Source organism: Bos mutus, chromosome 5 (assembly GCF_027580195.1).
Source record: "Bos mutus isolate GX-2022 chromosome 5, NWIPB_WYAK_1.1, whole genome shotgun sequence".
In the NCBI taxonomy this organism is placed as follows: Eukaryota; Metazoa; Chordata; class Mammalia; order Artiodactyla; family Bovidae; genus Bos; species Bos mutus.
Window position 1 is genome coordinate 110,209,862 of NC_091621.1, and position 14,472 is coordinate 110,224,333.

The following is a 14,472-nucleotide window of genomic DNA, read 5'->3' on the forward strand; positions in this document are numbered from 1 at the left end:
AGGGACCATCAACTCAGCTGGACCACGGCCACAGCCTCCTGATAACTTCCTCACTTTATCCCTAAAGGCTGTGTTCACACACCAGACAATATTCTCCTTGTAACAAAGATCAGCTTGTTTAACACTCTCCCACCCTTTGGCTTAACACTCTCAAAGATTTTCCTTCGCATTTAGAATAAACTATACTCCTCCCTTTGGTCTACAGGGTCCTAAGCCATCTGGTCTCTGCCCAGCCTCACCTCTGTCACTCTCATCTCACCCCGCTACTCTTCAGTCACACTGTCCTTTTTATTGTTCATTTAACCCACCAAGCTCATTCCTGCCACAAGTCCTTTGCACTTGCTGTTTCCTCTTCTGTTCACTGCCTGGCTCTTTCTCATCTTTCAGGTCAGCTCAAATGTCATGGCCTTAGAGAGGTCTTTCCTGATGGCTCTGGCTAAAGGAGCCACCATCTCTGAAATTTGGTTTTTATATTAGCTTAATATCTCCATATTAATATTAGCTTAATATATGCTGATAAGGGTCCATCTAGTCAAAGCTATGGTTTTTCCAGTAGTCATGTATGGATGTGAGAGTTGGACCATAAAGAAGTCTGAGCACCAAAAAATCGATGCTTTTGAACTGTGGTGTTGGAAAAGACTCTTGAGAGCCCCTTGGAGGGCAAGGAGATCAAACCAGTCAGTCCTAAAGGAAATCAACCCTGTATTCATTGGCAGGACAGATGCTGAAGCTCCAGTACTTTGGCCACTTGATGCAAAGAGTCGACTCATTAGAAAAGACCCTGATGCTGAGAAAGTTTGAGGGCAGGAGGGGAAGGGGATGACAGAGGATGAGATGGTTGAATGGCACCATCGACTCAATGGACATGAGTCTGAGCAAACTCTGGGTGATAGTGCAGGACAGGGAAGCCTGGCGTGATGCAGTTCATGGGGTCACCGAGAGTTGGACATGACCTAGCGACTGAACAGCAAATATCTCCATAGGTTATTATCTTGCTTACATATTTGCTTATTATAACCAAAATGCAAGTTTCATGAAGGTAGAAACTTGTCTATCTTCCTGACTACTGCAGATCTTTTGCCTAGAGCAGTGCTCGGCACATAAGCAAGCCCTTATGTGTAAATACTTGTTTGAGGAAATACTTGTTGAGGAAATAAATGAGTGAAGGCTCAGAGAGGTCAAGTGACTTTCCAAAGTCACCCAGCCAGGAAGTATAAGAACTGGAGTTTGAATCCAGACCTAATTCCTGGTCTAGACATTTGGGATTCTGCCCAACTGGGTGAGGCCCAGTATAAATGTAGGGGATGTGTTCAGGGCCTATATTCAGGGATGAATACATTCAGGGATGTATTCAACCACCCCAAAAGAGGTGGCTTTGGGGGCAAAATAGGGGAGTGTCCCAGTTCCTTCTTTTCCTTTGCTCATGGTGTTTCCATTGCCTGAAGTGCCTGCTGTCGCTCCAGGAGCCATCGGTTCTATGAAACGAACATCACAGCACCTACATTATTTTACTGAGAAGGACCAAGGACCTTCCCAACTAGGAGGTCTTTCTGTGGTCACCAGCAAGGCTCCCCCTTCCCTTGATCTCAGAGCTCTTGCTTTGCTTTCTCACTATGAGCGTTGGTCCACCTGGGATTGTGACAGCTATCCCTTACCTCCCAAAGGCCTGGATTTCATATGCAAGTTGGCCCACTAGCTTCCCAAGTGACCAAATGTTGCAGCAGCTATGTCTGGCAAAGTATTCCCCTCAAAAATTGTCCCTTGCCTTATATCTACATAGCTAAGAGAGCCACTCACATTACCTCTTGGAGTACCAACGTTCTCAGTTTTAGAAACAGCACAATTGTGATTTTCCTTTTTTTCTACCCTCCATTTTCAATGAGTTTTCAAAAGTTGAGGCCATAGTAGGTGTTTGACTAATGAATGAACCCCCAGTGGATCTGCACAACACTCCTAGACAGCATGAAGCCTACTTCTCCCATCTCCTGCCTGCCTGCATTAGGGGGTCAGAGCTTCAGGAGCCACCCAGCAGGGACTGCTCCCTGCAAATGTGGCTCCCTCTCTGGTCAAGGTCAAGGGACATGGTGCAATGTCATATTTAAAAGTGGGAGCTCTCTGGCTTGAAGCAGTTCCTAACGGCCAAATTTGGGACAATTTGAGCATCAGAAGAAATAACAGTAAACACGGGTTATGACCTGCTGAATAAGAGAAGAATCCATGAGTCCATATAATATGAATAAATAAATAAAGAGAAGAGAAAGCTCCACCTTCAAGTAAAAAGAAAGATAGGGACTTCCCTGGTGGTCCAGTGGCTAAGACTCCACACTCTCAATGCTGGGGCCCATGTTTGATCCCTGGTCAGGGAACTAGAGCCTGCATACATGCTGCAACTACGAGTTCACATGCCACAACTTAGAAAAATCCTATATGCTTCAACTTAAACCCGGCGTAGCCAAACAAAGACATAAACAAAATATTAAAAAGCAAAACACTGGCGTGTGTTCAGAGGTAAGGGGCATCTGTCTGCAATTTACTCTCAAATGGAGTGGGAGGGTGGATTATAGATAAAATGTGATAAAATATTAACAACTGAGGAATCTGGGTGAAGAGCCTATAGAAATTAGATATTGTTCCTGCAATGTTTGTTTTAATTAAAAAAGTAGGATTTTGTTTCTTTGCTTGTTCTAAGTAGGGGCTCTCAAGTCAGCTTATGAAACTCAAATCCCAGCCTCACACCCCACCCCCCACCAACTGAGTGACTTAACCACTCTCTGCCTCCTTTATAAATTGGATTCGCTGTTGATAATAGTGCCTGCTCTGTGGCTTATAAAACTATTTATTGGGTTCACACTGAGAAACACTGAGCGCAGTGCCTAGTACGCAGTAAGAGATCAGTAAATAAATACTGGGTTAGAGAGAGATGAATCCTCTGGAGTCCCCTAGGACACTCCCTCTGAAAAACTGCTTCTCCCCCAGGTGAGTGACGCAAAGCCAGTGGAGACCTCACCCTGCCCGGAGACCCCTCCTCCTGTCAACAGGAAGGAGCCTTGTGGCTTGCGCCTAGAGAGGGAGCGGCCCTTTGCCAGCAAGGTCCAGCAGACCTCCAACCAGCCCAGCTGGTCTCGGCTCACCTGCCTGGCCCCAAAACACCAAACGGCACTGCAGCAGGTCCCGGCGGGGCCCTGGCCCACGGTGGGTGCTGTGCCTAATAGTGGTTGCTCAGTAACCAAATTTGACCCAAGCCAGGGGCTGCAGCTCGGAACCCACCCCTGGCTGCCCCCGGAGTGGGGTATTCCTTCCTCCCAGCCTCAGTCTTTCCCACCTGCAGAGTGAGAGTGTAGAATCAGGTCAGTGGTTTTTCAACAACCTCAAACCACAGTGAAATTTCTTCAAATGAAACTTAACTCTGCAGTGTACTCTGCCTTATAAACCATCAGAAGCCAGGCTGCCATGGAGGAGACCCAGGCTGGCTTTAAGTTTTCCCTCTTTGGGTGTTTTCTGGAGACCCTTCTTGCCCTGAGATTTGATTTCCAGGCCCCCATGAGCTCCTGACCCTGGACCCTCGGGCCTTCCCTTCCTTGATTTGCAGGGTGGCTCCATCAGTTGGGCCAGGTCCCACATTTCCCACAGATCCCTCTACCTGGTGGGAGTGATCATCAGAGGCATCCCTTTCAGCTCCTTCAGGCACCTTATCTTGTCCCAGCTCCTCCACCCATCACATATACCATGTGTACGCGTATGTATGCTCAGTCACATCCAACTCTTTGTGACTGCATGGACTGTAGCCCACCAGGCTCCTCTGTCCATGGAATTATCCTGGCAAGAATATTGGAGTGGATTGCCATTTCTTCCTCCAGAGGGTCTTCCTGACCTAGGGATCAAACCTAAGTCTCCTGCATCTTCTGCATTGGCAGGCAGATTCTTTACCACTGAGCCACCTGGGAAGCCCCTCAGATGCCTTGTACCAGTTTCTTACTACTGCTTATCACTTCTTTTTCTTCTTCTTTTTAAAATATTTATTTATTTGGCTGTGCCGGGTCTTAGTTGTGGCATTTGGGATCTCGTTCTGAACTGGGAACTAGTTTCCTGACCAGGGATCGACCTCCGGGCCCCCTGCATTGAGAGTGTGCAGTCTAAGCCACTGGACCACCAGCGAAGTCCCACTGCTTATTACTTCTGACTCTACTTATGTCTATTATGTTTATGAGATGCCTCCTTTGAGCCAGACACTGCACTAAATGCCTAAGACCTATTTACGTGATATATATTTTCCCATAGCATATCTCTTCTTCTACTGCTAAACAAACCAATCATCAAAAAAATTATCTGTACTTTTATCACATCTTAGTGTCTTCATAACTTCAATGTCTCCTTCTTACAGTATCCTTCTCCAATGAGGTGGAATGTGGCACAGAAATGATCAACCCCATCAGGTTTATGGGTTCACCAAATGCCTTGGGAGTCTGTCCCCCCGTTGCTGGGTGTGGTGTGCCTGATCCCCTTAACCCCCTCTCCCCATCTTAGAAGTTAGGTATTATCATCACTATGTTGCAGGTGAGGAAATTGAAACCCAGAGAGGTGAGGAAACTTGCCCACTATCACACAGCTAGTCCCTGGCAAGAGGAGAACTTGAACTCAGGTTGATCTGACTCAGGGGCCACACTCTCTGCCGCTGCCCCTGTCAGGAAAAACCCTGGGCTTTGCTGGAGAGAAATGAGCTGTTTCACGTGGGCCACTCCTCGTGTGGGAGAAATCCTCCCCCTCTTTTCCCCTCCTACTTTTAAATCATAAGAAAGCTGGGCCGGGTTGGGGGAGGACTGACAGATGGTGTCCCTACACTGGGCTGCTGTCTGCAGGGGTCCTGGGTCTGGGCAACAGATTGTCTGTGTGTGCTTAGTCGCTCAGTCATGTCCGGCTCTTTGCAAACCCATGGACCCCCACTAGGCTGCTCTGTCCATGGAGATTCTCCAGGCAAGAATACTGAAGTGGGTTGCCATGCTCTCCTCCAGGGGATCTTCCCAACCCAGGGATTGAACCTAGGTCTCCCACACTGCAGGCGGATTCTTTACCCTCTGAGATACCGGGAAAGCCAACAAAGGGAAAAATGAATTTGAACAAATCCAGATAATCATAATAGCTATTGTTGTCCTGTTTATGAGACATTTCCTCTGTGGATCTTTTATCTCACAAAACGCTATGAGGTGTCTTTCTTGTCCCCACTGTGTAGACGAGGAAACTGAGGCTTAGAGAGGCAATGCCACTTGCTCAGAACATGCCAGTGAATAAAGGCTCTCCCCACCTCTGTGAATATGAGCATTTCAGTGCCACTTTACCAGCACAGGGTATTCTCATTTTTTAAGTTCTGCTAGATACCCTGGAGTATGAAATCAAGAGGGCCTCAGGAAGCATCACTACGAACAAAGCTAGTGGAGGTGATGGAATTCCTGTTGAGCTATTTCAAATCCCAGAAGATGATGCTGTTACAGTGCTGCACTCAATATGCCAGCAAATTTGGAAAACTCAGCAGTGGCCACAGGACTGGAAAAGGTCAGTTTTCATTCCAATCCCAAAGAAAGGCAATGCCAAAGAATCTTCAAACTACCACACAATGGCACTCATCTCACACACTACCAAAGTAATGCTCAGAATTCTTCAAGCAAAGCTGCAACAGTTTGTGAACCAAGAACTTCCATATATTCAAGATAGATTTAGAAAAGGCAGAGGAACCAGAGATCAAATTACCGACATCCTTGGATCATCGAAAAAGCAAGAGAGTTCCAGAAAAACATCTACTTCTGCTTTACTGACTACGCTAAAGCCTCTGACTGTGTGGATCACAACAAACTGGAAAATTCTTCAAGTTTTTGCCTCCTGATCTGCCTCCTGAGAAATCTGTATGCAGGTCAAGAAGCAACAGTTAGAACTGGACATGGAACAACGGACTGGTTCCAAATTGGGAAAGGAGTATGTCAAGGCTGTATATTGTCACCCTGCTTATTTAACTTATATGCAGAGTACATCATTCAAAATGCTGGGCTGGATGAAGGACAGGCTGGAATCAAGATTGCAGGGAGAAATATCAATAATCTCAGATATGCAGATAACACCACTCTTAAGGCAGAAAGCGAAGAGGAAATAAAGAGTCTGTTGATGAAAGTGAAAGAGGAGAATAAAAAAGTTGGCTTAAAACTCAACATTCAAAAGCTGAAGATCATGGCATCCGGTCCCATCACTTCATGGCAGATAGATGGGGAAACAGCTATCTGTTTCGCAGACTATTTTCTTGGGCTCCAAAATCACTGCAGATGGTGACTGCAGCCATGAAATTAAAAGACGTTCGCTCCTTGGGAGAAAAGCTATGACCAACCTAGACAGCGTATTAAAAAGCAGAGACGTTACTTTGCCAACAAAAGTCTGTCTAGTCAAAGCTATGGTTTTTCCAGTAGTCATGTATGAATGTGAGAGTTGGACCATAAAGAAAGCTGAGCACCGAAGAACTGATGCTTTTGAACTGTGGTGTTGGAGAAGACTCTTGAGAGTCCCTTGGACTGCAAGGAGATCCTAAATGAAATCAGTCCTGAATATTCATTGGAAGGACTGATGCTGAAGCTGAAGCTCCAATACTTTGGCCACCTGATGTGAAGAACTGACTCACTGGAAAAGACTCTAATGCTGGGAAAGATTGAAGGCAGGAGGAGAAGGGGATGACAGAGGATGAGATGGTTGGATGGCATCAGTGACTTGATGGATGTAAGTTTGAACAAGCTCCCTGAATTGGTGATGGACAGGGAAACCTGGTGTGCTGCAGTCCATGGGGGTCTCAAAGAGTTGGACACGACTGAGCGACTGAACTGAACTGAATTTTCTAGGCAAATGACATTGTCTTATTTAAATTTACATTTCTCTGAATATGAATAAGCTTGGCTACATTCTTTTAGTCATCAGTTGGGTTTCTTCTCTGTGAACTGTCTATTCATGTACTTTGTAAACTTTTGGGCCCTCTCCCTCCCTCCATCATATTTTCCCTCTAAAATCTTTTTCCCCTAACAGCTTCAATATACTTGCAAATTTGCCACTAGCACTCTGAGTCCCCTCCATGCCCAGAGCTTGTAAACCCATAATCCTGGGCACCTCCAGTTTGTCTTCTGCCCTCTAACCCTAACTCTAACCCTGACCCTAACCCTGCACCCCAGCTGCTCTGGGCTTTGGAGAGAATCAACCACCGTGAACACCCACAACAACAAAAGTCTGCTTTAAGCTCATTCTCCAGACACAACCAGGTGCCTGGGGCCCTAATCACCCCTCTCCCTTCTCCAATCCCCCCTCATCCTTGCCCCCACTGAGGGGGGCAGGGCCCCCCCCGAGGCCAGACTCAGCTCCCTGCACTGTCTGTCCCCTCCCTCCCTCCCTGTCCCAGTACAAGCTGTCCCTCCTCCAGCCCCAAAGCCACCTTTTTCCTTTCTGGAGGCTCATGCCCACCCTCTCGCTCCTGTCTTCTCTCTCAGCCCTGACATCCACCCCACCGTCACTTGTCTGCCACCCCAGCCCTACCATTGCCTTTTCTTCCCTCTTATGGCCAAAAGTGAAGTCGCTCAGTTGTGTCCGACTCTTTTCGACCCCATGGACTGGGGCCTGCCAGGATCCTCTGTCCATGGGATTTTCCAGACAAGAATACTGGAGTGAGTTGCCATTTCCTTCTCCAGGGGATCCTCCCAACCAGGGATCGAACCCAGGTCTCCCACATTGTAGGCAGACACTTTACCATCTGAGCCACCAAGGAAGTCAAACCCTTATGGCCAAATCCTTGAGTTATCTTCATTCATTCCCTCTGAGCCCTCCCTTCCTTGCCCCTCCCAGCCTGACTCCTGCCCCCACAGTCCTCTGAAGGGACCCTTGTTGAGGTCCCCACAACCTCTTTTGTTGCTAAATCCCAGGGTCCATTTTCCATCCTAATCTCTCTCATCTTTCCGCAGCTCTGGACCTTGCTGCTCTCTCCTCTCCTCCTTTGGATACACTCTGCCCCCTGCATTCCAAGGTGTGGGCTTCCCTCCTCCTTTTTCAGTCTGCATCCCTGGTTCCTCTCAACCTCTCAGTGATCAGTGATGCCTGTGTCTCTTCTCCCAGGGGAATCTTATTCCTTTTCAGAAGTTCAGGCGGCATCTGACACTGATGACTCCCAAATCTCTCAGCGGCTAGCCTCTTGTTTCTCAGGGGCCAGATCTGCTTAAACATCTGCACAGTAGGCGTGGATTTCCCCCTGCCCTCCTCTCTCCCCGAACAGCCAGCGCCCACAGTCACAAGGCCAATCACTGTCCCCCTTCCATTCCAAGTGCACCCCCTGTATTTCTCAAACTGTCTAGTGATACCACCTTCCGCTCAGCCACCCTAGAGAGGAACCAGGCCACCATGCCTGTCTCCTCCCCTTCCTTCCCTCCCACAGCTAACCCATCACCAGGTCCCTGTGATGTTCTCTCATCTCCTTAGTGCCCGCCTCTGTCTTCACTCTCTTCCCTCATCTGTGGCCTCAGTTCAAGTCACAGCAACTCTCTTCCTGGACGTTGGCAACAGCCTCCTGCCTGGTCTCCTTGCCTCTAGCACCTTCTAAACCCGCCTCCACATGGAATATTAAAACCTAAGTTTGATTAGGACACTCCTGTGCTCAGAAGCTTCCATGGCTCCCCACTGCCTTCAGAACAAAGTTCAGACTCTTTCCACAGATCTTCTAGGTCTGGTCTCTTGCCTCCCTTACCTGCTCAGCTCTCACCACCCTCTCTGAGCTCTCCTGTACCCCCACACTTCAGCTCTTGCAGACCCCTCAACAGGAAACTCCCTCCCCAGTTTCAGCTTGTCTTTCAATATCCAGCCCACAGGTCTCCCCACTTTCTTCATCGAGCTTCCAGAATGACCCCCAGGTGGACTCAGGCTCCTGTCCTCACAAAAGGGATGGCTGCCCTCACCTCTCTCTGTGATGGCACATTTCCCTCCAAGTTGGTGTTCTGTGTTTTTTGGTGGGGGGAGGGCCGCACCATCGTACAAAGTTGGACACGACTGAAGTGACTCAGCAGCAGCAGCAGCAGCACCTTGTGGAATGTGGGAAACTTCTGCCTCAAGGCCTTTGCTCTTGCTGTTCCCTCCATCTAGAACATTCTCTCCTGGGTTATTACAGGGCTTGCTCCCTCATCTCATTCAGGGTTTTTTTTTTTACACATTCATTTATTTGGCATTATTTACTTGGACATGAGTTTAAGCAAGCTCTGGGAGTTTGTGATGGACAGGGAAGCCTGGCATGCTGCAGTCCATGGGGTTACAAAGAGTCAGACACGACTGAGCGACTGAACTGAACTATTTGGCCGCACTCAGGTCTTAGTTGAGGCATGCAGGATCTAGTTCCCTGACCAGGGATTGAACCCAGGTCCCTTGCATAGGGAGCATTGAGTCTTAATCACTGGACCACCACGGAAATCCCTCCCTCGGGCTTTTATTTAAATGTTTCCTTTCTCAATCAGGCCTTCCCTAGCCACTCTTCTAAAACTCTAATCCTCTCTGTCTCCCCTCCTTGCTTTTACCCCATAGCATTTGTCACCCTCTAACACACTGTATTTTTTCCCAACTCATTAATTATAAAAATGTTCTAACACACAGAAAATGGAAGGAAAAGTACAAAGGCACTCAAGTACAAACCCCAGATTCAATGCACTAGGTTTTTGGAAAGATGCTAATATCATGACACTTCACCCAAAGATTTTGGCAAAACCCACTCTTATGCCTGACTTCTGTAGCTTGATTATTGTCTATCTTTCCCCTGCAACTGTCCACACAGTGAGGGCAGGGATTCCAGTCTACTGTTTTCGCTATGATTTCCTCAGCACCAAGAACACTGCCTGACACACAGTGGGTCCTCCTACAGTTTAGGGAAAGAAAAGTCAAGACAGGTCTTGATTCTAGATCTGCTTCTTATGCACATGCGACTGTCAATCATCTCTCGCACAGAATCTTGGTTTCTCCATCTATTAGAGATAATAGGATTATTTCTCAGGATTGTTGTGACGATCAAACAAGTTAAAAGTGTAAAACTGCACTGCGAGCATGCTAGTTAATTTCACCCTGAGGGAGGGTACTCAGTTGACCCTTTGGGCTCTGGGGTGATTTTAGTTGCAGGGCCTAGTCAGCCCCTCAGAGAAGCTCTTTGACTTGAACTGCTCCAAAGCAAAATCCAGCAGAAACCCAAAGGGTTCTGTATTACTAGCCCCTCCCTTTCCACTGCTTGTTCATTCAGTACTACCTACTAACTCCTTATTCTTCATCTCTTGCTAAATCCACTCATTTAACAGTTTTCACCAGAAATACCTTATGGGAGGGGCACTCAATTTCGTCATGCGTTGAACATATTGTATCACTTTCTTCTATTTGTTACTTTCTTTCAACTCTATTTTATTAATTTCTTTAGTGGATCTTAGAGTGTTTCTGAAGATTGACCTAGATGACTATCTCTCTCCCTTTGCCTTTTCTGCATTTCAGATTCAGCTGTGTGTCTGTGTTGCCAAACCTGCCTTGTTAGACTCACCTTGAGTACAGGAGTGTATTTGCTGAAGAATGGGACCCATCCTGTTGAACCTATGAGGTTTCTCAGGTCAGACTGCTCAGCAGTAGGTGGAACACCCAAACTTTTGCAAGCTCCCTGATAACCATCATTTTAACGTCAATTGTTTGGGGTGTGGAGTGCAACATGAGTTTTCTTCCCATTCTCTCAACTCAAAGCTGACACTTCTGAACAAAATTTTAATCTTAGTTTAAGAGAACAGTTTCTTCACCTGTGAAAGTAGGAACAAGAGTAATTATATTCTCCAGATGATGGATATGAAGTCACATTACTTTGTAACTGGTAAAGCTCTGTACAAATAGTAGTTACTGTCCTTAGTCTTATTAACTTGTCTGGATTCTTAACTAAATGTTGTCCCTGTTGCATTCGCAGCCCCCAGTCCAGGAACTAATATCTTGGGACAGACGGGCAGAAATATTTTTCTATTCACAGGTAATACCAAACAGCAATCACTTTTCCCATGCCAACAGAGAGCAGTTTGGAGGATTTATCTAGATCTAGAGTTGGGGAATCGTTAAGGGAAGAAAACTTGTCCAACTAAGCCTGGCAGGCTGGAGAGGAGACATGATCTATTCAGTCAGAAGCAGAACTGTGACTAAACTCCAGCCTCCTCCCTTCTTTTTAAAGCATTCTCAGCATTACTAATCATAACAACTGTCATTTATTGAAATCCCAGTAGTGTGCAGGCACCGGGTCTTACTTATTTCTAGTCATCATAATAACCCTGTGCTCACTTCTCAGATGAGGAGTTCGCAGAGACCAAGTCATCTGCCCAGTTCAGTTCAGTCGCTCAGTCATGTCCAACTCTTTGCATTCCCATGGTTCCAACGCCAGGCTTCCCTGTCCAATCACTAACTCGGGGAGCTTGCTCAAATTCATGTCCATTTGAGTTGCTGATGCCATCCAACCATCTCATCCTCTGTTGCCCCTGTCTTCTCGAGTCTTCAATCTTTCCTAGCATCAGGGTCTTTTTCACTGAGTCAGTTCTTCACATCAGGTGGCCAAAGTATTGGAGCTTCAGCTTCAGCATCAGTCCTTCCAATGAATATTCAGGACTGATTTCATTTAGGATCTCCTTGCAGTCCAAGGGACTCTCAAGAGTCTTCTCCAACACCACAGTTCAAAAGCATCAGTTCTTCGGTGCTCAGCTTTCTTTATGGTCCAACTCTCACATTCATACATGACTACTGGCAAAACCATAGCTTTGACTAGACAAACCTTTGCTGGCAAAGTAATGTCTCTGCTTTCTAATATGCTGTCTGGGTTTATCATAGCTTTCATTTGCCCAAGTTTCTACTAAAAGCGCTGAGATATTTCCTGAGATTGTCTTGGGGTAGCGCTGCCAGGAACAACCAAGGAACAATTTTTTTAAGCATAACTACACCTAGTATTTTTTTTGCTTATACTAAAAAAAAATCATTTTTTGTTCGGCTGAAACCCAAATTTAATCCATTTGCTAAATTTGGCAAACTTAGCTTGGAGGAACATGGCAAAATCAAAGCAGTATCCTTATTGTTATACCCTGCACATCTTTGCTGGTTTTATTTTTATCTTTAGGAGCCGTAGTTTAAGTCACGTTCAACCTTCAGGCCTCTGACCGTTTCAGGAGGCGTAGGGTGGAGAACACTGAGCCTCTCGCCCGATATTAACATGTCTGCCCCGGAGCCGTCACACGGACCTTCCTCCTCTCACAGACGTGGCCACGCCCCGCCGCCGAGGATTGGCTCCAGCCCAAAGCCCGGCCTCCCTCGGCGATGGGAGCCCCTTCCATTGGGCAGTTATAAAACATGGCGGAGGCCCGCCCCCGCCTTGCTCTCGCGAAGCACAGGCTTCAGTGATTGGCGGAGAGCAGTGGCCGGGTTGTCACGTGGCCTGGGCCCGTCTGTTTGCGGAAGTGGAAGGAAGCCGAAGTGCTGAGTCAGCCGAGGTGAGTGACGGCGCTGGGAAGGCGGGGCCAGGGAGGGGGGGCCCTTTCCCAAACCTCCTCTACGCCCCAGACTCCTTGGGCTCTATCGGGACAGTCCTTCGAGCCCCCCACTTGTTCACCGATTCTGAGGCCTGTCCTCCATTAACCATGATTGTCCCCTTACTGCCTCCAGCTTCCACCCTTTGATCCCCGACCGTCTGCAACTCCCATCCTGTGACCGCTTTCGTCTCATCTCTTAACCTGTGTGTTCTCTCAGGGACCCAGGTCCGACCCTGGGTACCCCCTCTCAGTGCGTCTTCCCTGTGAGTCTCTCCTCTATCCCTCACTTCCTGCCTGAGTCAACCCCTTCCCTTCATCCCTCGACTCTCAGTGTCTCTTAGTGCTCCCAGTTTTCAGTTTGGTTCCCATTCATTGTCCCCAGTTTCCTTCCTGTGCCTTTCTAAGTGCTCTGATTTGCCCGCCTCAGTGAGTTCCTACCCGATTCCCCACTTCACCTCTCTTCTGTATCTGTCTCTCCCTGTTCTCCATCATGCATCCCCTTTTCTGACCTCCTGCTTTTCCCTGCGTATTGACTCCCATGTGCCTCCAGACTTCGTCTCTGCCTACTTTCCCCTCATGCTCCCTCCTTTCCCCTAGCCTATTACACCAGAGTTCTCCCTGTCCCCCAAACCTGTGCCCACCTCCTGTGCCACCGGTGACTTGGAAGCTGCTGACAGAAAGTGTGTGACCTTTGTGACCATGTGACTGCAACAGGCAGGCCAGTGGGTGTGGAACAGGGATCTGTGCCCATTTTTTTTTTTTTTTTTTATTAATGGACTGCTCACATGACCCCCAAAACAAATACCTTCCCTTCCACTAAACTTCTGAGTCTTTCCCTCACCTGCCCTCTTACCCACCCAACAGGATGTCAGGCAGGTTTGGTTTGGCAACACCGATGCTCCACCCTGGGGCTGAATCCCGTGTTTTTGTTATTGTCCCTGCCTTAAAAATTTCCTGGAGTTTGTAGGCTGTTTCCTGTCTGAGTCTCAGTTGCCTCATCTGTGACAGGGGGATTGTATTTCTTGCCCTCCTAAACCTGCCACGAGGTTCAAAATTTGAGAAAATGTAGAAAGCAAAGCTTTGTAAACAGTATGGCCATGATCAAATACATGGGTTTGCTGTTGTGTCATCAGCAGAAAAGGGGAAGGGATAGAAGGAAAAATCAAGGAGGGAAAGACAGGTCTTTCATTTAGCATTTGGCAGATTTATTGATCATCTGCCGTGAGTCAGGCTCTTTCACCGTTTATTCATTCATTCCTCACTTATTTGACAAATATTAGTGGACTGTTTACTATGTTCTAGGCTACCTTCTAGCCAATGTTATTCCCATTTAACATAATAAGGAAGACTGGGCAATTGAACTTCCTGATTCACACTGATGGATGTGGTTGGAGCTGAAATCTGAATATAGTTCTTTATATAATACCAGAGTCTGGGGGTGATTGCTCTGCTCTGTAAGGGCCCCTACTGTTGTCTCAGTGCCCAGAGCACTTTTTCTCCCTTCTGTGGGCTACCTTCTTGTTAAATGACAGTAACCTCCAAAGGGAATTTCCTTCTCAGCAGAATGACGTCACCAAGAGGTAGAGGAAAGGGGAATTTAAATGCTGTGTGTGTGTTTGCACATATCTACTGGGTGTGTGTAGGGAGAAAGGGGGAGCTGTGGTGAAGGGGAGACCTTGCGTTATGAGCTTCACTCTTTTTTTTTTAAATTTTTATTGGAGTATAGTTGATTTTGGGCTTCCCAGATGGCCCTAGTGGCCTGCCAATGCAGGAGACATAAGAAACGTGGGTTTGATGCCTGCTCGAGAAGATCCCCTGGAGGAGGGCATGGCAACCCACTCCAGTATTCCTGGAGAATCCCATGGCCAAAGGAGCCTGGTGGGCTACAGCCCATAGGGTCACAAAG

The 14,472-nt window shown here is 47.3% G+C and overlaps 1 protein-coding gene across 4 annotated transcripts in view; it reads left to right on the top strand.

The window, feature by feature from the left end:
• The first annotated feature begins 12,459 nt into the window (after positions 1-12,459).
• The window catches only part of PLA2G6 (phospholipase A2 group VI), a 58,789-nt gene continuing 56,776 nt past the window's right edge, over positions 12,460-14,472 (top strand). For 3 of the 4 annotated variants that reach the window (XM_005895231.3, XM_070371597.1, XM_014478064.2), the window contains exon 1: positions 12,463-12,527. The gene's annotated coding sequence lies outside the window, so the exon portion shown is untranslated. Of the gene's footprint in view, positions 12,528-14,472 lie in introns of all 4 variants that reach the window. The other variant, XM_070371595.1, reaches the window with a different exon arrangement.